This window comes from Carlito syrichta, unplaced genomic scaffold, assembly GCF_000164805.1.
Source record: "Carlito syrichta isolate Samal-C Ts95f unplaced genomic scaffold, Tarsius_syrichta-2.0.1 Scaffold316383, whole genome shotgun sequence".
Classification (NCBI taxonomy): domain Eukaryota; kingdom Metazoa; phylum Chordata; class Mammalia; order Primates; family Tarsiidae; genus Carlito; species Carlito syrichta.
The window spans coordinates 1,441,783-1,466,797 of record NW_007260479.1 but is presented as its reverse complement, the minus strand read 5'-3'; positions in this window follow the sequence as shown (position 1 = coordinate 1,466,797).

Here is a 25,015-nt window from a genome sequence, read left to right as displayed (position 1 = left end):
GTAGATACCTAGTAATGAATAATTGCCTAAATTGAGGCTTTCTAATGACTCACATTCATATTCTCAGTATCCCCCTTCACTTGCATTTCAATTGACTGGTTCTGGCACGTCGTTTCACCTGCTCCACTCAGATGTGGTGACAGCTAAAAAAATTATCCAATTAGAAGTTCAGATATATGTGAACTTGATCAAAGGAATGAAAGAAGAAAAAAATAAGAGGAGAGTGATTTCTCTGTAGATATAAAGGTGCATGACTTATACAATCCCATATGTTTATATAGCATTTGACAGACTATTTAAACCATATTTAGATCAAAATGTCAATATATGATATGACAATGTCTGTATATGGTAATAATTTTTACAAAAGATAAAATTGTATTGGTATTACTTTTTTTAAAACTAATAAATAGCAAAACTAAATCATGCAGTTGATAATGTCTTCAAAATTTTCATAAACTTTCAATCTTACAGGTTTATTTTTTCAGATAAAAATGTTATTAATTTAAGCTTGCCCTTCAGGAGTGAAGATTAGCTAAGATGACTATATTAGGTCAAAAACACTTTATCTAACTAGGTCATTTCAAGAAGATTTCAGTTAATTACTTGAAATGGTCTATACTTACATCACTTTTTAGAAACTTTACATAACAGGTTTTTAAATGTAAAGAATTTTTAAAAGAGAATATAGCGTTTAATTGTAATTACAACCAGATAATATGGAAGAAATACTAAATTCTATTATTCACGAAAGCTTGCTTAAAGGGTAAATTTAAAAATAACACATTTCAACGCTTCAGTAGAGTGCTAAAATTAGCCCACTGCATTTGAGAGGTAGAGCAAAATCCAAGATAAATATAGTGTTGGGATCAAGTGAAACCATTAACAGTGCCTCTAATAAAAAAACAAAATTACACTTCGGGAATGGGAGACTGATAGGAGAAGCATTGGATTGAAAAAGCTAAATTTAGGTAAGAAAGAAATAGCTAGATCACTGACCCAGAAGAACTGAACTAAATATATTCTTCCATTTACAATAAACATGTTTAAAATAATTGCTACTCAATTTTTCCCAAAAACTATTTACAAAAGTAGAAAATGAAACTGCTTGATTATTTATTTTAAAAAGATGTAAAGACAAAGAAATTAGCAAAAAAAAAGGTTTACTTTTTATGTAAGCAACTAATGTCAATGGAACACATAATTGTGGGTAAATCTTTAACAGTCTCAATGTCACATGTTGATTTGATTACTGACTTTTATTATTATTGCTAGCACGTATTGCGCATTTACTCTGTGTCAGTGTTTCAAATATAAAGATAGAGGATTTTATTAGTGAAAAAAATCACTGGTCAAGTAGTATTATTATCATATGACATAGACATAGTAAAGTAGACTTAGAGAGGTTTGTTTTTTACTTAGACATTATATTGCACGAGTGGTGGATTCTGAATTCAAATTCATGCAGGATGATTCAATCACCTGACTCTGACTGAAGAGTCTGACTCAGACTGAGTTCAAACCTTCTTTTTCCTAAACAATCATGATGGCAGTATTCAATATATGTTGGTGAAAAATGGAGGAAAAATAACCAAACCTTTCAAAGACTAAAATACTGACTCTGAGCTAACAGTTTCTATGAGACCTACCTAACTTACCACTTCGAACTGCCAATTTGTGTAAGAGCTTTGTGTGACCAATTGATAAAAGATGTTCTAATAGAATTCACCTCATACTGGATAGCAGTAGAATTTTTAAAACACTATTATTAAGTATCAGCTCCTAACATTACACTGAAATTCAAGTGCCCAAATCCCATATTACTTCCACCCTATAGCAAAAGGATTGTTCTAATTAAATGTTCTAGATGGAACAGTTTAGACCTCTAACTTTTTACAGAAATAATAAATAAAAATTAAATACTGCATCCCTGGAGATATTATAATTTGTTCTTCAAAAAAATTCAAAGATATGAGATTATATCTATCACATCTTCTTTTTAAAAAATTTATCAGTGGAAAAGTCTAATATGCACTTGTAGTATATTCTATATTAATAAAAGTAATATTGATGCACATTTCATTTGATGACCCAAATTTAATCAACCACTGAGATTAGCTGATCCTAGGTTTGAATCTATTGGTACTTAAAATATATATATATTTTTCAGAGAATAGGAACTGCCAGAAGTTTTTACATACGTTTTCATATTGCTTTATTATTACGACCACTCTCCTACTGTATAATTAGTGTTAGTTTGCAAAATTCTTAACACTTTCCCTTTTCTAAAATAATTAAATATGTATGTCCTTTAGGACATATATTTTCAGCAGTGTGTTTAGGAAAGTGGTAGGTAACTTGGATTTCTTGATATGACATATATGAGAGAGCAGGAAATATAGCCCACATAAACACAGGGGTAAATTCCTGGGAATCCTGTGGCCTGAATCATATAGAGATGTAGACATCAAAATGAAAAGTAACAGTTGATACAATCTATGTTCCTTATTCTTATAAAGGGAACATACTTCGATGAAGTTATATTTTGATTAATTGAGATACCAGCCGAACTCGGTGGCTCAACCTGTAACCCCGTGCTTTGGGAGGCTGAGGTGAGTGGATTGCTTGAGTTCACGGGTTCGAGACTGGCCTGGCAACTTGGCGAGACCTCATCTCTACAATAAACCAAAAATTAGTCGGGCGTAGTAGCACACGCCTGTAGTTCCAGCCACTTGGAAGGCTGAGGCGGAAGGATCGCCAGAGCCCAGTGGGTTGAGGCTGCGGTGGCTGGGAGCGGCCACTGCACTCCAGTCTGGGTGACAGAATGAGACTCCAACTCAAAAAAAAAAAGCAAACAACAATAAAAAAACAATTGAGGTACCATTTAATACACTTAGATTCCTCATTAATAGCTATATATCAAGTGAATCAAAAAATGAACGATTTTGAGTTGGACTGACTGTATGTAACTAAAAGCTAAAAATAAGAGGTGGAATAACAAGGTACTATTCTGGGATTAGCATTCACTGAGGTAGCGGATTCAGGAAATAGATTAAAGTTAAGATCAAAGATGAGTTGAATTCAGGAATACACATTGTCAGTAACATAGAGATACTCAAGAAGAAATATATGGATGGAATATGCAGATTTAGCATCATTTGACAAGACTTTGAAGCCATGGCACAAATGAAGTCCCAAGGGTAAATGTATATAGGCATAATTGGAGGAGGTGAGGAGTAGCAATTTTTATTGGATAGATAGAAATAGAGAATCAGTTAGAAGGATGAGAAAAAAGTTGAAAATATAGAGGCATCACTAGAGCCAGGCAGGTTTCCAGATAGTGTCAAATACTACAGAGAGACAGAGTAAGACTAGCACAAATCCAGTGGCTGTCCAATTTAACTCTTTGGTAAGATTTCTGTATTTGAATAGAGAGAGGTTGTAGGTTATGGCACACTGACACTCCCACTAAACACAACTGGAAAAGCTAGATACAATACTAAAATAATTAAAATTATCATTTAACTGTGGATGCAAAGAAGGTTAAAATTTGAAAGAGAGAAAAATTCTCAAGTGAGTTAAGAATTGAAGACACTTCCCTTCCCCCCAGGGGATTTTGTGTTATGGTTGAAGGTTATAGGCTAAAGATTAAGGTTGAGGTTTGACCTAGACAGAGCACCCTACTGACAGAAAAAGGGGCTAGCAAATGTTTTAAAGGTTGTTCAGGGCCGGATTAACAAAACTGGAGATTTGGCTATCCTGAAACAACTGATAATTTTTCTACAAGATATTTGTTGAAGTCTTACTGTGTAAGAATTTAGGAGCAGAGTTGAAAGTTTCTTCAAAGTAGCATAATCTTCTAGAGTCTCAAGGGATTTAGAAAACAAAGAACATCCAAGGACCAAGACTTGAAGATATAACAGACATAAATTGAAAGTCATAGAGGGAAGATCTAATTGACAATGAGGATTTATAGCCACTTGCCACTTTTCTACCTGGGATCCTTTGCAACCAAAGGTTTAGACTTTAGACTTGAACTTCCTGAATGATAGAGGAGTACTACAGAGATGTTAACATTTTAACATTTGCACAGAATGGGTATGATGAGCCAAAGTTCATGTAGGGCCAACTTCTCTCTCGTGGCACTTGCAAATGTTGAAGTTGGTTGGGCCAAAAGCTAAGTAGTTAATCCTCAAGTCTCTGAAGAGCCGAAATTAATTTTCCTTATCATTTTGGAATAAGTAGATGAGAACTTCAGGCTCTCAATTAAGTCTTGCAGAAACACAAGTTAAATAAAGGGAAATAAATTAGAATGAAAGTAAATCTTAACTAAGTTGCAACTAACTTCCACCCCGGTTAGTCTCCCATCGGAATGAAAGATAAGTTACCTCATTTTTCTCTAAAAGAGAACGGGATCTCTCTTTTAGGAGACAATATCTTTAGAACAGAGTTTTTTAAAACATTTTTTAAAGTTCTTTAATGAACAGAATATAATTCCTTTCTGCATATTCTAGTTTTACATTTTGACTTCATAGTTGTCTTTGTAGGTTGGGCATAATAGAAAAGATTCCATTTATGAACCCATCAGAGGTAGTGAATTGAAAGCCCACAGCATTGGTGATTTCCATTATTCTGAAGAGACTTCTAGTTCCTTCTGTAGTTGTCAATGAAATTTTGATCTGCTAACTCTGTACCAGGTCTTCCAAAACTTATTGAAAATTTGCTCAATGATATTAGGTATATAGTGTAATTCATGTGATGGGTAATGTAAAAAACAAAGACCTTTGTTGTAGGTAGACCCATGGAAACTAAAACCGTTGAAGTGTGCCATTCTTGTAAGGATATATATGATCAGCAGCAAAGAATGCTGATAGCAAGTCATAGTTAAGAGAGATTTTTTTTTCCCAGAGACACTACAGATTTCCAAAAGGGTGAAAAATATTTTTTTTCCAAGTTTTTCTAGGCAAATTCTTCAAGTTTGCTCTTTAGTTTGGAGCATTTTTGTGGGGAGTGGGTTATCAAGGATTATCACAACTAAAAGGAAACAACCAAAATTTTCTGTGGACTTTAATGTTTTATATGGACCATGAAGCCTAGCTAGGTTTATACAGTATTATCTCACAGTCGCAGTCACTTGTGCACAGACTTTCAGAGTCGAGACTCCAGGATGTAAAGCTATTTACAAATGTTGAACAGATTTCTGTTCTCTTAAAGTTCTTTGTTTATCAGTGGAAATATTATGTTTAGGTTTATCTAGTGATGTTTCATGACTCTCAGAAATTTACAAAGATGTTTTTGATTGAGTGGGTTCTTTTTAAAATGTGTAGACACAATGTGTAAAATCACGGAAGTACCCAAGCTGGATAGAACTGCAACAATTAATACAGATTTCACAGGTTCGCCCGGCAAGGATGCTGATGATGGTAAATAAGATCATTTTCTAGGGTTCAACACCAGAAAAATCTGAGACTGTGTATTAGAGTGCATCCTGAAAGAAAACAGCCTCTTTGCCTAATGAGATACTGTTGGCTTAAATTCCAGAGTACAGCCAGTGTGCTGCAGAAAATAAACTGCAGCATGCTTTGTTATAAATGATCAAAATAGTCTTTGGAAACTGAATTCCACTTATCAACTTCCCAATCCAAGAGATATATTTATAAGGACCTAAAATAACCCAAAAATTTGGCATAAATGAGTGTCAGTAAGTGTCAGTGAGAGAGATGGTGCAACAAGGACTCCCAGACTCCTGAGTAATTGTGATTGAGATAGAAGAACTATCTCTGATGAGAAGCTATTGGCGAGTAGTAAGACATGCTTCTCTCTGGGTGTTTGGAAAGGCTTCTCTTCATAAATTTAGAAAGGCTAGAGTTTAGAGACTTAGCCAGTTTGTCAATCACGGTGTCTTGAGGCCTTCCCAGAACTATAATCAGAAGACTAGGACTTTTCACTCCATCTTCAAGTCAGAGAAACTAAAGAGAGTGTTATTAATCCTCACAGACAGAGGCAGGATACTCAAATGATCTTTGCTTCAGAAAGACTAAGAATAGTTATTCTGGTTAGAGAAGGACAACTTGTATTTTTCCTTCCTCTTCTAAAAGTAAGAAGGAAAAATGCATTGAATACTTGTATAAGCCTATCCTGTTTAGCCTGGACTAAGATAAAATTCCATAGACTGTGAAGCTTAAAGAACAGATATTTATTTTTCACATTCCTGGAGATGGAAACTCCAAGATCAAGGTGGTGGCAGATTCAGTTCTTAGTAAGGGTCCTTTTTCCAGCATACAGATAGCCATCTTCTTGCTGTACCCTCACATGATGAGAGGAAAGCTCTCTTGTCTCTTCCTCTTTCTGCAAGGGCCTTAATCCCATTGTTGGCGTTCTAGTCTCATGACCTCATTGAAACCTAGTCACCTTCTAAAGAGGTCACATTATAAATTAGAGCTTCAGCAAACAAATTTTAGTAGGACACAAACATTCAGTATATAACAGAATCCACAGTTGAGAGGATTTTGTGCTGCTGTTACTGTGAGGAAAGAGAGCAGAGTGGTTGGGTTTGAATCTCATCTTTCTACCTCCAAAAACTCACATACATCAGTACTCAAATCCAAATCTCCTACTTCCCTCATTCTTAGATGTCACAGGGCTAAACAGAATCTCTTTTTTACAAAAGAAAGCATATATATTTTGCTTATATTGTAAAAAAAGTAGTATACATTTGCCAAAATACAGAACCGAAGCCATAAATATACTTTTGTCTAAAGGAAATGAGTACCTAAGAAAAGTTTATTATAATAAATATTTAAGCTTTTGTTTGTTAGACTATGAAAACTCCATTACTTGGCTTTACTGTAGAAAAGAGAAAACAACTTATTCTTAGGATAAAATTAGATAAAATTAGGGTAAGTGGTGATTGTGATACAATCTATTCAAAAGTTTATCACACTTTTTTACTCTGTTTATTTAAATAATATTCTGCACATTATCCCGATTTGCATTTATTAAAAATATCCATTCATGGTAATCACAATATTCATAATTATGAAGTAATTTATAATTAACTGCTATAGATATGGATATACTCTTATTGTATAAAGTTGAGGAGTTAGGCTAGATTGTGAACTATATTTTTGTTTAGCAAAAATTATATTCGTTATGAGTTAAGATGCCTATTAGTTTTTCATGCTTGTGCTAAACCCTGAGTAGGTTTTATTATATAGGTTAATGAACAAAAACTGGGTATCATATGCATATGATTGCAAGTACATCAGGAATCTGATTGCTGGGAGAAAATAACCTTGACGATTCTTTACTTATAAATTCCAGCATTTAATAGCAAATAGCACACATAATTGGTATAAGATATTAAAACTATTTTTTATATTGTAAACTTGAGATTGATGATGTTTAATTGTATTTGAGAAGCACATTTAGTTTTGTTAAAGCAGCTAATATTACTATATCAAATAATAATAGTTTAAATCTATAGTTTTATATGAACTACTCTCTGTTTCTAAACATAAAAGTAATTAGATAATGTTTATAGTGCTAATATAGAAACTATTATCTTTTTTAATATTCATAATAAGCTTAAGAAAAAGACAATGTACCCATTCACACCCGTCAAAACAAATAGAAAAAGGGGTTAATTAACTTGACCTTGGTTAAGCAGATGGTAAACAGCTGAGATTTAAACCTAGCTCTCAATAGTCCCAATCATAGTAAACATATGATGCTGCCTATGTGGTTTAAACAGTTATTATGCAAAGGATGAGAACTATTTATATGCTTTAAAATATTCTGTTTCTTAAAAGTGTAGAGCATGCACATTTTTGGAATCAAATAAAATATGCACTTCAATCTTACTTTTAATAAAATCTTATATAAGCAATTAAGAATTTCAAAAATTCTGATTCATAAAAAAGCTAACTTTCAATCTATTCAATTATCTGTCTTGAGTATTAATCATTGAAGAACCAGATCACAGGAGAAAGTCAATCCATACATATCAACAATCTGTTTTGGATTTTATTTTCCCCCATGCATAGGGTACTATGGATGCCAGTAGTGACAGTGACTTTGCTTTCTATCAAGATAAAAGAGATGTTATTAAGAAGCTAGCATATGCCGGGCTCGGTGGCTCAGCCTGCAATCCCGTGCCTTTGGGAGTCTGAGGTGAGTGGATTGCCTGAGCCCGCGGGTTCGAGACCCGCCTGGTCAACTTGGCGAGACCTCATCTCTACAATAAATCAAAAAATCAGCCGGGCGTGGTAGCGTGCGCCTGTATTTCTAGCTACTCGGAAGGCTGAGGTGGAAGGGTCGCCTGAGCCCAGCAGGTGGAGGCTGCGGTGACCGGGAGCGGCCACTGCACTCCAGTCTGGGCGACCCAGTGAGACTCCAACTCAAAAAAAAAAAAGAAGCTAGCATAGGCAGATCAACATGAGAGTCAGATAGTGATAATACAAGCAATAGGATCAGAGAACCAGCAGGGATTGTGAGAGGTCAGTGGTGTGAGGAAATGTTGAAGAGAGGTGAAGGAAAAGGAAAAATGCAGAAGGAGAAAAAGTTCAGTCTCCAGTGGCTTAAGGCTGGGAGTGTTTAAATAGGTGGCCATAGAAAATTGTCTGATTTTCTACCACAGATATCGTGAGTCTCAGATCCAAAGTATCTGGTAACCACCTTTTCTGTGCTTTCCAAACCTGGTTGCCTTCTTCATTACCTGGGAAGCTAATGCTAAAAATGCTAATGCCTAAGGTTCACTCCTCCACACTTCTATTCAGTCTAATTTGAGATGGGACAGAGAAATACACTTCCTGATTATAATTAAAAGAAATTTCCAAGAATTCAATTTTTTACTAATCGTAATCTGTATTTTTAATAATCTGGGGACTGAGAAAGCAATCATTTTATTATTCAAAGATAACGGACTTCATGGTCTGTTATCACAAAACTCTGTCCAGGCCGTATTAAAAAATAGGACAAATTTGAGGTACTGTTTGCAGGTCCAAGTTATAGTTTAAAGGTTACCAATGTATAAACATCTAAAGTTTAATTACACGTGTTAAATGTGGCAAATAATATTCATTAACTGCCAAAAACCATTTCTCCCTTTTCTACTTTGATATCAGGATCTTAATTTCATTAGCTATAAGGTAATAATGTTCTCTGGGAAGTTAGGTGCTGGAATTGAATCACAGGCAAATCAATTATGTAAAGCAATTATAGTAGTCACCCTTCTTTTTGCCAGTGATTGCTTTGTAGTTGTGACTCTGGCCCATTTCTGACCAATGAGATAAAGGGGGAAATCTCCCAGGGTTTCTGGAAAAGATTTATCTTTATGACAAAAAGGTGATATTCGGTGAGGGTTTCCTTTAATAGTTTTGGATGTTATTTTTTGAGTTTTATGATGTCTAGATTTTGTGGTGTTTGGAACTGCTGCCACTATCTTGAAGTCATGGAAGGAAGTATGGCCAACACAATGATGGCACCAAAAGAAAAAAAAATCAATAAGTCATGGTTCTTGGGAATATCTTTTGACCTCTAAACCAGTCCAGCTTTTGCTTATCTCTGAAAAGTTTATGACAAGAGATCACACGTGTTTTCATTGTTCAAGTTACTTTCAATAAGATATTATTTTGTTGTACCCCATATGTTGATTTATACCTTTCCCTTCCTAGCAAGATATTTTTTGCTTAATTTTTATTCAGAACTTTGAAGCAGCAGGATCCAATACAGATCACTCCTGTACCACATGTGTTTCTTTGTCTTTCTTTTATCTTTTCAGCATTATCACACTCACCTTACTGCACATTTTCCCCAAGGGTCTCAATGCTTCCAGCTGATGAGTTCAGCAAGGTTATTTAAATTTTCTTCAAGAGGAGAAGATATTTAAAAATAAGATTCCTGGTGTTTTCCATATGTGCTGATTAAATGAGCAGCAGACCAAGGTGAGTTTATTAAAAACAGCAAGAATTTGAGCATTAAAGTAAAAGGCCAACAGTAGGGAGCACCACAAAATTAAAATTACAACTTAACCAAGCTGTGCTGTCAAAATCCAATGATTTCTGTCTTTTAACTCTAGTGTGGGAAAGTGAGAAGGCAGACGTAAAAATATATATATTATTTCTGGGGTCTGGAGACCGAAAGAGGTAAAGTAATTCTTGGCTAGCGGTAATGAGTTCTGTTAAGGAGGGTCTGCATGTAAGCTGCTGAGGTGGCAAGAAAGGGGAGACCACAGAGCTGATTAAGAAGATCCATCATTCCTGTATTCAGGGAGCTCACTGTTTTTGGAAGAAACACGGGTGTACAATCTGTCAAATTCAAAGCAAAGATGTAGCCAACTTTTAAACAGCACCATTCTTGATACAATCCTCTGTCCTGGCATCAGAGCCTTGAAACCTTATCAAAGATAATTCATTTCAGGGCTGCAGTTGCATTCCAAGTGAATAGAAATAAAAGGCCCTTACAAACAGTAATATAGAGAGGCTTAAATGTAATAATGCATGTAAACCACTTATATTTCCTGGCCCATAATAAATATGCAGTATACTTAAGGGAAAAAAAATTAATGCATGCATATTTTTCTAGAACTATAAGAAAGAGGATGGCTATTTGAATATCATAATTATTGAATACTTGATAATTAGGGGTTAAAACAGGAATGAGGTGATCTGTGATTCAGTCACGCTGCTTAATTCAGTAAAAACAAAATGCATAACCAGAAACAAAAAGGATAGCAGATCATTAATGAAAATATTAGCAAAGATTTTGTGTAATTAAAGTATGAGGAGTTATAAGGTTGATGGTATTTTTATCTTTACCATAAAGTTTATAATTTTTCTTATGACAACATATTTTTAAAATTTTATTTTATATTCAAGGGATATATGTGCTGGTTTGTTACATAGATATATTGTGTAATGGTGAGGTTTGGGTTTCTATTTAAACTGTCACCCAGGTGGTGAGCATGGTACCCAATAGTTAGATTTTCAACCCTCCTTCCCCTTTTTCGTTCCCTCCTTTAGAAGTCCCGAGAGTCTGTTGTGCCCATCCTTATGCCCATGTGTATTCAGTATTTAGCTTCTACTTATAAGCGAGAACATGTGATATTTGGTTTTTTAATTTCTGTGTTAATTCACTTAGAATCATGACTTCCAGCTGTATCCATGTTACTGCAAAGAATATTTTTATGGTTGCATAGTATTCCATGGTGTATATGCACCACATTTTCTTTAACCAATCCATTGTTATGAGCACCTAGGTTGGTTCCATGTTTTTCTTATTGTTATTAGTGATGCAATAAACATATGAGTGCAGGTAGAACAATTTATACTCCTTTGGGTATACAGTAGTTATATTGCTTGGTCAAATGGTAAATCTATTTTCAGTTCTTTGTGAAATCTCCAAACTGCTTTTCACAAGGGTTGAACCAGCTTACGTTCCCACCAACAGTGGATACCACTTTTAAATCAGTGGCTGTTTTTGCTCTCCAAGAGACATTTGGCAATGTCTAGAGACATTTTGGTTGTTATAACTGGCCAAGTTTACCATTTCTGTCTAGTGGATAGAGGCCTGGATGCTGGTAAACATCCTACCATACACAAGACAGCCTTCAAACTAACCAAACACCAATAGTGCTAAGTTTAAGAAACCCACTTTGAAGTTATCACGTGTGTTTTTAAAAATAAGTGTTATTGAGGTAGGAGTTTGTGTATGTGTCTGCTTGTGTTCAAGCACATATTCATATGCAAATAAAGACAATCAACAAATATATAAATCTACAGGCAAACAAGGGAAAGGAGAGAAAGGGATGCTTTGAAAATCACCAAGTATAGTCTAGACTGTAAATCTATTATTTGCACCGGAAAATTTATTTTACTTAAATGGCATATTAAGAACTAAAGGCTACTAAGTAAAAGCATATGCCCTGGCATTATCTTTTAACTATCAGTAACAGGATTAGCTATATTTGTTTCACTGAGGTCATGAAAGACACATTTTAACAATATTGCCTGAAATAGCAGTAATATTATTTTTTATTTTATGCTGTAGCATATCAAAAGCAGTTGTTTCAGTCTGAGAGTTTTTTTATAGACTTTGGGATTCCTGATAGAAATGCATGTATAAATATTCTAGAACCCAGCCAATGTTGGATTATATAATATAAATGACACAAAAATGTCATTTTAAACATAACAAAACCTTTCCTTTCTGTCCCTCCTATGGATAAAATATAATGAAAGATTATGTGCCATCTCTTAACACCTTACTTAATGAATGTGTTTGCAATTATGAGCATTTTGAAAGAGTAGGCATTTTCTTTGTGCCAGTTCTGGCTCAGAAACAGTGAATCACTAGAGGTAATATAACCTTGACCTTCTTTTAAAATATGCATTTTAAAGGTATGTTGTTTCAAACGGTACAAGAGAGTAAGACAGTGCTTATACCTGACAGTGAGACACAATCTTGTTAACCCAAGTTGCTTGTACTGCAAAGAAAGAACACCTACCCCAAACATCACTGCATTCTCCTCTTGAGCCAAAGCAAAAAAATTACGGGACTAGAGCTGGTGATTCCACAGACTTTTGTGAGACCATGTTTCTCACTGGCTTCCAGGACTCCAGTCAGCAGTGTCTGAGGGAAATCGGATGTAGGCATCAAATGCAAGGCCCCCTTTCCCTATCTGTCAGCAAAGGTTACCAACCACGCAGAGCCATCAGGAGCAGAGTCATGAAGGCATTCTGGAATACCCTATTATTTGGTTATCCATTAAACTCTTTGATAATGAGGTTTCCATCACTAGACGAATTCAACATAGAATAATATAGGTGTCCTTAAAGGGAATCAAGCATTGCACGAGTGGCAGATATAGAAAATATCTAGCATTTCTTTCAGGCCTGACATTTTAAATCAGGATTTTATTCAACATGCTTTCCATATTATGTATTTATGAGAAAACAAATTATCACTAGCAAACATGCATAGAAATGTAGAAAAGAAAATGCACCTTAACCTTTTATTTTTTAACATTAGTCATTAATATGAACACTCACAATTATTTTATGACTGCATTATATATTTTTCTGATTTATCTTAAATATTAATATATTGAGGAAACATATTGTCTGAACTTAAGCTATAAATATGTAAATAGTATTTTATATTACATTCCCTCTAGTTTTGGAAGTTTTGTGCTTATGACAGGTAGAATAATGCCCTCCAAAACAGAAGTTCCGATCCTATTCCTGGAACCTGTGAAAATGTTGTATTACCTGGCATAAAGGAATTAAGGCAGCAGCTGGAATTAAGGTTAATAATCAAGTGACCTTGATTTGGAGAGATTATGTTGGATTAGCTGTGTGAGTCTAACTTAATTGCAAGGGTTCTTAAAAGTAGAAGAGGAAGGCTAAAGAGTCAGAGTGATGCTATGTGAGAAAGACTCAGTCAGCCATTGTTCACTTTGAGGATGTAATAGGGCAACAAGCCAAGAAATGTGAGCAGTTTCTGGTAATTGGAGAAGGCAAGAAAACAAATTTTCCCTAGAGCCTTCAGAAAAGACCATGGCACTTCCAACACCTTGTATTTAGTCAGCTGAGTCCCATTTCAGACTTCTGACCTCCCAAACTGTGAGATAATTGTGTTGTTTTAAGTCACTGAGTTTATGACACTTTGTAACAACAACAGTAAACTAAAACAGTGCTAAATAAAAACCTCATCCCCACTGTACCTTTTTTATAGTATGTACCTTTTTCACTGGTTGCAAAAAATACAACACAAAAAAACTAACTTAGGAAGAACTTCAGAAAGGACAAATGCTCATGAGACTTGGGGACAACTGGAATCATTCATTCAAAAAAAATCAAGATGTTTTTTTCTCTCCATCTATAGTCTTTATTTCTGTATGTTATCTTCATTATTTCAGGTGGCCTTTGTGGACTCCTAGTTGCAGGCAGCAGGCAGATCCCAGACACAAAGCATCCTAGCTTCATCTCTAAAAAGAATTTTCAACTGAAAAAGAAAAATCACAGTTAACAACTCAGCTGGCTCATTATGTCTTCTTGTCCAACTAAATGACCAGTTAATGTTACTTTAAGGCCTCCAATAGAACAAGAATGATGGAGTGAGGGTAGTTTCCTAAAAGAATGTTGGTGTTTTATGATAACAAGGGAAATCGTGTTTGCAGATAAAAGTAGAATCAATACAATGAAGAATCAATACTGTCATCCAAATTATAACAATGGTGAGATGACACAAATGATTATATAAACTACTAGAAATAAGAAGGGGAATATATAAGTTAGTTCCAGACACTAAAATTGTCTTCTAAAAATTGATTTAAGTAGTGGAAGAAATAGAGATAATTGGAAAGTCAAGGTTTAACACTTTGAGCTTTAGGCGATATGGGTTTTGTGTTTTGAAATATTACATATAATGAGTAGCTAGTTTTTTGGAAACATTAGGTTACCTAGGTTTAGGTAATGATTGCAGGAATAATTGCAAAGAAGCAAAATGCAATTTAGATAGTCTAATATGCTCCATTCCATTTCATTACCAAATGAATTTCATTAGATTTACATTTAGTTACCTTCAGTTTTAGCTTTAAGTTTTATTACAGGAAGGATTCCTATGACTGGGGTCTTCTAAGAGTAGACTTACTTGTGCATTTAAAAGTATTGTTTTTCAAGAACTTATTTTGAAGTTGTACCTCCCTCTAGCAACCGGTCTACATATCTGTCAAACAGCCCCCAGGCTGTTATGCCTTTTTAGGGTTTGAAGGTTTATTTTGAAGACAAATAAAGAAAGACAATGTTTTTTTAGTAGCTTTTTTAAGGTTTTTTGTTTGAAGTTTTGTTGACAACTCAATCTTAACTAATCCAGTTTTGAACCACAGAGAATTTTAGAAGTTTCAGTTGATGTCAATGAGTAATTTTATAAATAATTATGTTACGACTTTCATGAAAACATGATAAACAGAAGTTCCTTTTTCAAAATTCTGAAAATGACCACCATTTCATATACAAAGTACCTCTCTTCAGAAATTTTAAATATATCTTATGTGGAATTATTGTTGAGAAGAAAATGCCACATGTCTTCAGCACAAATGAGTTTTTATGACCAACAATTATGTATTCATCCTGTTTATTTCCAGAAATACATATTTATGATATTTATAAAAATATGTCTAATTTCAGTTTGACTTTATTTTAACCCTCCTCAATCTATAATATACCATAGTTTTACCTGTTTGACTATCTTTTATGTCATAAAATTTATAATAAGGTGCATAATTGTTTAAAAAGTTATAACAACACTGGCCTGACAAAACAGCATATTTTCTAGTAATCATTGTAAAGTTTGCCTAGATATAGTCTGGATTATTTTTAAATGAAAATGTATGTTTTAACTTCTATGTACTGCTGAATACCCAAGGTTTGAGCTCAAGGGCTAAATTGATACTTATGTAGTAAGAACAAATAAAAGCATGAGAATATTCTTTGTTTTATTAAGATTATGAAGCAATGCACATTAGATATAGCTGGGGATATTTCCTACAGATACACATTATTGTATTTAGCATCATTTTATGGACACATACGGGTATCCCAAAACCCTGGAATTATCTTTTGAAGTGTATACCCCTTTGCAGTATAGGCTTCACCCTCTATGTAAGTATTCTGGGAATCCATCAGAATCAGTGTACCATCTATAGCTGTTGTGGGAGGCTGCATTCAGCTTCAGTGAATTTTTTTGTGGCAAACAGGTGACTAGTTCCTCCACCATAACAATGTACCTGCCCATACTGCACTGAATTTTTGCAGTTTTGGAGCAAAAACAGCATAACTCCCGTGTCACACCCTCCCTATTCATCCAATCTCACCCTGAGTGACTTTTTGGTTCCATGGATGAAAAAAGTCCTCAAAGGGAATTGTTTTGCCAATGTGGAAAAGGTGAAACAAAAAATGGCAGAAGCACTAAAAGGCATCAAAACTGATGAGTTCAAAAACTGGTTTCAGCAGTAGAAAATCTTCTCTACAGATGTGTTACATCGAACAGAGAATACTTTGAAGGTGACGGAAGTTTAAGTATGCAAGAATACACTATTTATTTTTTTGAGTTGGAGTTTCACTCCATCACCCAGACTGGAGTGCAGTGGCCACTCCCGGCCACCGCAGCCTTGACCCACTGGGCTCTGGCGATCCTTCCACCTCAGCCTTCCGAGCAGCCGGAATTACAGGCACGTGCTACCACGCCCGGCTCGTTTTTGATTTATTGTAGAGATGAGGTCTCGCTGCCCAGGCGGGTCCAATACACTATTTTTAATAAATAAATTCTGTTTTTTGGGTTTTTTTTTTTTTAGGTCGGCCCTCATAGAAACAGTTTACTCAAAATCAACTAGGGCTTCTATTCCATGGCTTATCAAACTGGAACACTATCCACCAAGTAGAAAGTTGCATGGTTTAACACACAAGGATTTGGGGTGTGACTAATTAAATGCTGGATCCTCAGGAATACAACAAATGGACAGTCTACTAAAGTAATATTGAATAGAAAACAGATTTAAATTATTTCCTTCTTGGAAATTGTAAATCAAAAGCCAGGCTCTTTCTTCCAGCTTGCAGACTAAAAAAAATTTATAGGCCTAAAGTCCCATGGATTAAAGGCAGATTTGAATTTCTTCAGCAGTAGTTACCAAAATAGGGTCCCTTGTCCCACAATATCAGAATCACCAGGAAACATACTAGAAATGAAAATTCTCAGAGCATATTACATAGAACATATTAAATGAGATCATGCAATATGTTTTTCTATACCTGGTTAATTTCATGTAAAATAATCTTCTCCAGATTCATTCATATTGTCAAAAATAACAAGATTTTCTTTTTTAAAAATTTTAAATTTCTTATTTTACAGATGTGGGGTACAATTCAGGGTTAGGCATACTAATGTTCATTATGAAAGTACCCTTTTTGATGAGGTGTGTCCCCCACCTCCCCTGGAAGTTTCCCACTATTGCCAATCCCTTTTTTAGAGTATTATCATAATTGTTCAAGGTTCACTTATGAGTGAGAACATATGGTACTCTATTCTTTGTTTCGGTGATTGATCACTGAGTATGATAGACTCTAAATCTATCCAAGTTTGCTGCAAAGAATATTATGCAGCCAAAAAGAAGATTTCCTTTTTATGGTTGTGTAGTATTCCACTATGTATATATAACACATTTTCTTTATCTATCCATCTATGCATGGAAATTTAGGTTGATTTCATATCTTAGCTATTGTGAATAATGCTGTGATAAACTTGAGAGTCAGAAACTACTACTTCAGAAACTCAGGGTTTGGAAGAAGTAGTCTTTTAGAAAGCCCTCCATGTACTACAAACTATCATATTAACTATAATTACCATGTTACAAAATATGTTCTTCTGAACATATTCCTCCTGTCTAACTAAAATGTTTTTTCCTTTGACCAACATCTCCCCACTCCACCCCCAAATACCCCACCCTCTGGTAACTACCATTTTATTTTTTACTTCCATGAGATCAACTTCTTTAGATTCCACAAATAAGTGAGATCGTGCAGTATTTGTCTTTCTGCTCCTGGCTTATTTTATTTAACAGAATGTTTTCCAGGTTCATTCATGTTATCAAAAATAACAATATTTTCCTATTTTTTGTGGCTACAAAGTATTCCACTGGATATATACATATCATTGTAGTTTTGATTTGCATTACCTTGATGATTAGTATTTTTTCATATACCTGTCGTTCATTTTTATGTCTTCTTTCAATAATAGAATGTATTTTTAATGCTTTTTAATCATTTTAAAATTAGGTTATTCATTTTATTGTTATTGATTTGTTTGAATTCCTCAGATATTTTGAATATGAACCCCTTATCAGATGTATAGTTGCAAATATTTTCACCCATTAAGTAGGTAGTCTTTTCACTCAATTGATTTTTTTTTCTTTTTCTGTGCAGAGCTTTTTAGTTTGATGTAATTCCTTTTGTCTGTATTTGCTTTTATTGCCTTTGCTTTGGGGTTATATTCAAAAAGTTACTGTTCAACCAATGCCATGGAGGTTTTTCCATTTTTTTCCCAGTAGTTTTATCATTTCGGGTGGTACATTTAAGGTTTTAATCTATTTTGAGTAAATTTTGGAAATGAGACAAGGGTCTAATTTCATTGTATTGCATGTGAATATCTAATTTTTTCAAAACCATTAATTAAAGAGATGATTTTTTCCTCATTATGTGTTCTTGACTTCTTTATAAAAAGTCAGTTGACTTAAAGTGTGTAAATTTATTTCTTGACTGGCTATTCTGTTCAATTTGCATGCTTGCCTATTTTTGTGCCAGTACTATGCTGTTTTGGTTACTATAGCTTTGAAGTATATTTTGAAACCAGGTAGTGTAATGCCTTCAGCTTAGTTCCTTTTGCTCACATTCCTTTAGCAATTCAAGGTAATTTGTACTTCCATAAATACTGATTTTTTTAAAAATATCATTGCTATTTTGAGAGATTGCAATGCATCTGTAGAGTGCTTTGGTTAGTATGAACATTTTAGCAGTATTAATTTTTCCAGTCTATGAACAGTGAATATGTTCTACTTTATTTATGTCTTCAATTATTTTATCAATACGTTATAGTTTTTAGTGTAGAAATTGTTTGCCTCCTTAGTTAAATTTATTCCTAAGTATTTTTTTTAGTTATTATAAATTGAATTTTTGTAATTTACTTTTTAGATAATCTATGATTAGTGCATGGAAACTAATTGTATATACTAATTTTGTATCCTATGGTTTTACTGAATTCATTTTCTAACAGTTTTTTGGTGAAATCTTAAGGTTTTTTTATTTATTTGATCATCCTGTCTACAAAAAGGAATAATTTAACTTCTCTGTTTTCATTTTGTGTGCCTTTTATTTATTTCTCTTGATTAATTACTCTGGCTAGAACCTCCAGTACTATACGGAATAAACATGATGAGAATATACAACTTTGTGTCATTCTTCAGCTTAAGGGAAAAGTCTTCATTTTTTTCTAATTGAGTATGATATCATCTGTGGATTTGTCATATACAATCTTTATTGTGTTGAGTTACATTTATTTTATATGTACTTTGTTGAGAAGTTAAAGAGTATTGAAATTTTCAAATACTTTGCTGGTGATGCGGATTTTCAAGTCAGCCTGGGCTTCAAGAGTGTCAGTTCAATGGGCCAGTCAAGCTCCATAGTCGTCAAGGAGCTGGTAAGCCTAGCCCTGAAAGTGTCAGCTCTAATGGGCTGGCAAGCCAAGCCCTAAGTGTTGCGATTGGGAGGGTGGGGAGAGGATGGCAAGCCAAGCCCTGAGAGTGTTGGCTCTAACGGCCTAGCAAGCCAAGCCCCTTGGGTGTCTCAACTTCAGAATCTTGCCTTCTTCCAGCAGCTCTCCTGGTTCACGGGCTCCATCACCTGGCAAGCCAGCCTCTGGGATGTATGGCTTTCCGACTCCAGCGATCTTCCGCAGCTCTTCAGGTTGCAGCTCTTCAGGACTGAGGTTCTTGTCTCATGCCCAGGAAGAATGAGGGACATGGATGGCCGGAAACCAAGTAAGCAGAATTTATTGAAAGGACAGACAAACTCCAGTGGTGGGAGGGGACCCGAAGAGGCTGCCAGTCTGGCGCTGAAACAACGTGCTTAATATAGCCCTAAGTCCAAGCCAATTGACTCCTAACAGCTGTGAGCTGTTGCTGTTTTGATTGGTCAGTGTTAAGGACCAATCAGCAGGAAGGTAGGGTCTAATGGTGAGCTGATTGGTTACTTTTCGATCCCAGTAGTGAAGACTTTAGCTCTAGCTTGAGGGGCTCACAGGGAGCTTGTTTACCAACACTGAAGGGCCTGCCAGGAGTTCACTGCATTGTTACCAGAGGACTCCCTGTTTGCCTAGCCTTTCTCTAGCTATCTCCTGTCTCAATTGCATCTGTTAAAAAGATTATATAATTTTTGTCTTTCATTGTGTTAAGATGCAATATATTTATTTCTTTGCATATGCTCTTTTAAATGTGGTGCTAAGTTCATTTTGCTAGTATTTTGTTTAGGATTGTTGCATCTATGTTCATCAGCAACACTGAACAGTAGTTTTTTGTTTGTTTGTTTGTTTGTTTGAGTTGGAGTCTTACTCTGTCGCCCAGACTGGAGTGTAGTGGCCGCTCCTGGCCACTGCAGCCTCGACCTGCTGGGCTCCGGCGATCCTTCCGCCTCAGCCTTCCGAGAAGCCGGAATTACAGGCACGCGCTACCACGCCTGATTGATTTTTTGATTTATTGTAGAGATGAGGTCTCTCTGCCCAGGCGGGTCTTGAACCCGTGGGCTCAGGCAACCCACTCACCTCAGTCTCCCAAAAGCGCGGAATTACAGGCTGAGCCACCGAGCCTGGCTTGAACAGTAGTTTTTTGAAGTGTCTTTGTCTGACTTTGGTATCAGGGAGATACTGCTCTTGTAAAATAATTTTGGATGTATTCCCTTATCTTCAATTTTGTGGCAGACCTTTAGAAGAACTGTCCTTTAAATAGTTGATAGAATTTAGCAGTGAAGCCATCAATTCCTGGACTTTTCTTCGATCGGATACTTTTTATTACTGACTCAATCTTCTACTCGTTACTGGTCGGTTAAAATTTTCTATTTCTTCATAATTTAGTCCTGGTAGTTTATATTCTCCTAGGAATTTATTTATTATAGGTTGTCCAATTATTTGAAATAGTAATCTTGTATGTGTCTTTGTATTTCTGTTATGTCAGCTATAATGTCTCCTTTTTAAAAATTTTTCAAAGTGTTTTTCTTAGGCCAACTAAACTATTTTCAATCTGGTTTATCTTTTCAAAGACTAATTCTTAGCTTTACTAATTATTTTAGTGTTTTTCTATTCTCATTTGTTTGTTTTTGTTGAGATCTTTATTACTTTCTTGCTTTTAATAACTTTGGATTTAGTTTGTTCTTGTTTTTCTAACTCCTTAAGGCACAATGTTAGGTTGTTTCTTTGGGATTTTTTTCTTTATTGATGTAGGTATTTATTACTATAAACATCCTATTTGGATCTGAATTAGAGTATCTCATAGGCTTAGTTATGTTATGTTTCCAGTTGTCTCAATAAAATTTATATGTTTTTATTTTAGTTTCTTTATTGACCCATTGCTCAAGAGCTTATTATTTATTGTCCATGTACTTTTGAATATCTAAAGTTCTTGTTTTTATTGATTTATAGCTTTGTACCATTGTGGTCAGGAAAAAATACCTGATATTATTTCAGTTTCTAAAAATTTCTTAAGATTCATTTTGTGGCCTAACACATGATTTATCTTGGAGAATGTTCTACATACACTAGAGAAGAATGTGTATTTGGCAGCTACAGGATAGAATGTTTTGTGTACATCTGTTAGGTTCGCTGCAACTAGAGTGTAGTTGAAGTCCAATGTTTCCTTAATGTTTTCCTATCTGTATCATCTGTCCATTGCTGAAAGTGGGGTGTTACAGTCATGTATCATTATTGCATTTCAGTTTATCTCCCTCTTCAGATCAATTAATATATTCTTATGTTTTTAGGTGTTCTGATGTTGAGTTTATATGTATTTACAATTACTACACTCTCTTGCTGAATGGATCTCTATTTTTATGTGATGATATTCTTTTTACCTTTTACAGTTTTTGATTTAAAGTGTTTTGAATCTGATATAAACTATTTCTTTTTTTTTTTTTTTTTGAGCTGGAGTCTCACTCAGTCACCCAGAATGGAGTACAGTGGCCGCTCCCGGCCACCGCAGCCTCAACCTGCTGGGCTCCGGCGATCCTTCCGCCTCAGCCTTCCAAGTAGCTGGAACTACAGGCGTGCACTACCATGCCCAGCTGATTTTTTATTTATTGTAGAGATGAGGTCTCGCCAAGTTGCCCAGGCGGGTCTCGAACCCACGGGTTCAGGCAATTCACTCAGCCTCCCAAAGCGTGGGATTACAGGCTGAGCCACCGAGCCCGGCTAAACTAGCTATTTCTGCTCTATTTTGTATGGAATAGCTTTTACTATCTCTTCACTTTCAATTTGTATATATCCTTAGAGGTGAAGTGAGTCTTTTTAAGGTAGCATACAGTTAAATTTTTTTTTGTATTCATTCAGCTTTTCATTGACTTTTGATTGGATAATTTAATCTATTTATATTTAAGATTAATATTGATAAATAAAAAATTACTACTGCCATTTATTAACTAAATGTTGTGAGTTGTTTTGATTTTTTTTTTCTTTTATGCTACTCTTTCTTTGTGGCTATGTGATTTTATTTAGTGGTATATTTTGATGTCTTGATTTTTATTTTTTGTGTATCTACAGGAGGTTTTTGCTTTTTAGTTACTATGAGTCTTGCAAGAACCATTTTGTGGTTATAACAGGTGATGTTACACTGATATTGACTTAACTTTGATTAAAAAAAAGAATGCTACATTTTACTTTACTTTCCTAATCACATTTTGAATTTTTTTTTTTTTTTTTGAGTTGGATTCTCCCTCTGTCGCCCAAACTGTAGTGCAGTGGCCACTCCCGGCCACTGCAACCTCGACCTGCTGGGCTCCGGCCATCCTTCCGCCTCAGCCTTCCGAGTAGCCGGAATTACAGGTGCGCGCTACCACACCTGGCTAATTTTTTGATTTTATTGTAGAGATGAGGTCTCATCTGCCCAGGCGAGTCTCGAACCCGCTGGCTCAGGCAATCCACTCACCTCAGCCTCCCAAAGGTGCGGGATTACAGGCTGAGCCACCAAGCCCGGCTACATTTTGAATTTTTGATGTCACAATTTACACCCTTTAATAGCCCTTAAAATTTGCCATAGAGAATATTGTTTTTAATAGTTTTGTCTTCTAATCTTCACACTAAAGATATAAGTAATTTACATACCATAATTATAGTATTAAATAATTCTAAATTTGACTGTCTCCGTACTTTTTTCCAGTGAGTTTTATACTTTCAGATGTTTTTGTTTTCCTTTAGGTTGAATAACTCACTTTCATATTCCTTGTAAGATGAGTCTGGTGGTGATAGTCTCTCTCACCTTTTGCTTGTATGTAAAAATAGTTGTATCTTCATTTCTGAAGGACAGTTATGCTAGGCAAAGTATTATTGATTGGCATTTTCCTTCAGCGCTGTGAATATATTATCCTGCTCTTGTCTTGACTATAAAGTTTCTACTGAGAATTTTGCTGCCAGTTATATTAGAATTCACTTCTAATTTATTTACTTCTTTTCTCTTGCTTCTTTCAGGATCTTCTCTTTTTCTTTGATTTATGACAGTTTGCTTATATAATTTTGGGAGGCAGTCTTATTGGATTGAATCTGATTAAAGAACATTTATACCTTTCCCCAGATTTGGAAAGTTTTCTGCTTTTATTTTTTGTTAAATTGAGCCTTCTACCCTCTTACCTGTTCTTCTTCAACTGCCATGACTCCAAAATTTGCTCTTTGATGCTGTATCATAAACCCTGTGAGATTTCTTACGCATTTTTATTATTTTTTTTTTCCCCGACTATATATTTTCAAACATCCTTTAAAGTTCACAGATTCTTTCTCGTGCTAGATTATGTCTGTGTCTTCAGGGTCACTCACCTGTACCTTATTTTGTTTGTTTATGTTGTCACATTTCTCTGATCGTTCTTGACTTTCATGGTCATATATCAATAGTTGTGTATTTTAATAAGTAGTTAATTATTTCTGCCTTCACAAATTGGCTTTTTCTAAGGCAGACTAGAAGCTCAGGGAAGAAACCTGGAGTCCGTTAAGTCAGGCAGGGTATTGGAGCACTTGAAGCCAGGGAACACTGAGGACTGCCTACTGCTCAGGACTGTCAGGCCCAAAGCCGATTAGGTCAGCAATGGTGTGGGATGGAGACTGAGTTTACCAAGAAAGCCTGAAACCTGGGGCTGCATGTTCTCTTCTGCACTAGGGCAGATCTAGAGGTTCAGTCTATTGGGACTGGTTTTGAATATGGGACCATCAGTGTCGGCCTAATACTGGATTTTACTGTGGCGGGCCAAATGTTGGAGTCTAAGGCAAGATTCTATGCTTTGCTTCTCTTTGTTTTCCCCAAGTGTTTGATATTTCCTGCCACACCAAGCTGCCTATGGTTGGAGGAAGGTTTGTGCAAGTAATGTAAAGCTGAGCTCTCTACCTGCTTTAATGCATCTTTTTGTTACTATTGTGCTATAACCAGGTACTGTGATCTGTTACCTAGCTTTCTTGGCTCTTGGGAAGGTATTTTTGTATGTGGTTAGTTGCTCAAGTTGATTTTTCTACAGGGCAACAATTACTAGATATTTCCACTCTGACATTTTTGTTTGGTTCTCTCCCTAATTCTAATAAACCACTTTTAGAATTTTTGCTTCCAACCCAGTCAACCTTGGACTCTACTGTTTCAGATTTATTGGCTCCCATGAAAGAAATAGTTCTCACAATTAAGCTAGAAAAAAAAAATGTAGGAAGTTGACTTTCCTTGCTGGTTAGGATGAAGTTTTTTTTTTTTCATTAATAAATATCTAAGATGGCTTCATGACCAGTTAGAGAAATAAAAGCTATGGCATCTACACATAATTTATATATATATATATCTCCAATGTCAAGTATTTCCTTTTTCTCCTTTTTATTATTTTAGATGAATAGTTTTATAAATGATTAACTTTATAAATTCATAGATTTTAAAAACAAAAGGTGTCACATCTGAGCCTGTGTGAAAGACTCACTAAAACCTAGCGATTTTAACTTGAGATTGTTGACATTGCTAATAAAGTTTTATGGCTCTCATTATCGAGGAAACAGAGATAAAGAAAGAAAGACAGAAAGAGAATGAGAAAGAGAGAAAGGGGATAAGGAGAAGGAGGAACAGGACAAGGATGAGGAGGAGAAAGGGAGACAGGAAGGCAGGCAGGTGGATATGTTCCCGTATATGACAGATACTCATGTCAAATAAAGCTTAATATTGTTTAATATGAGTGAAATGGTGATAATT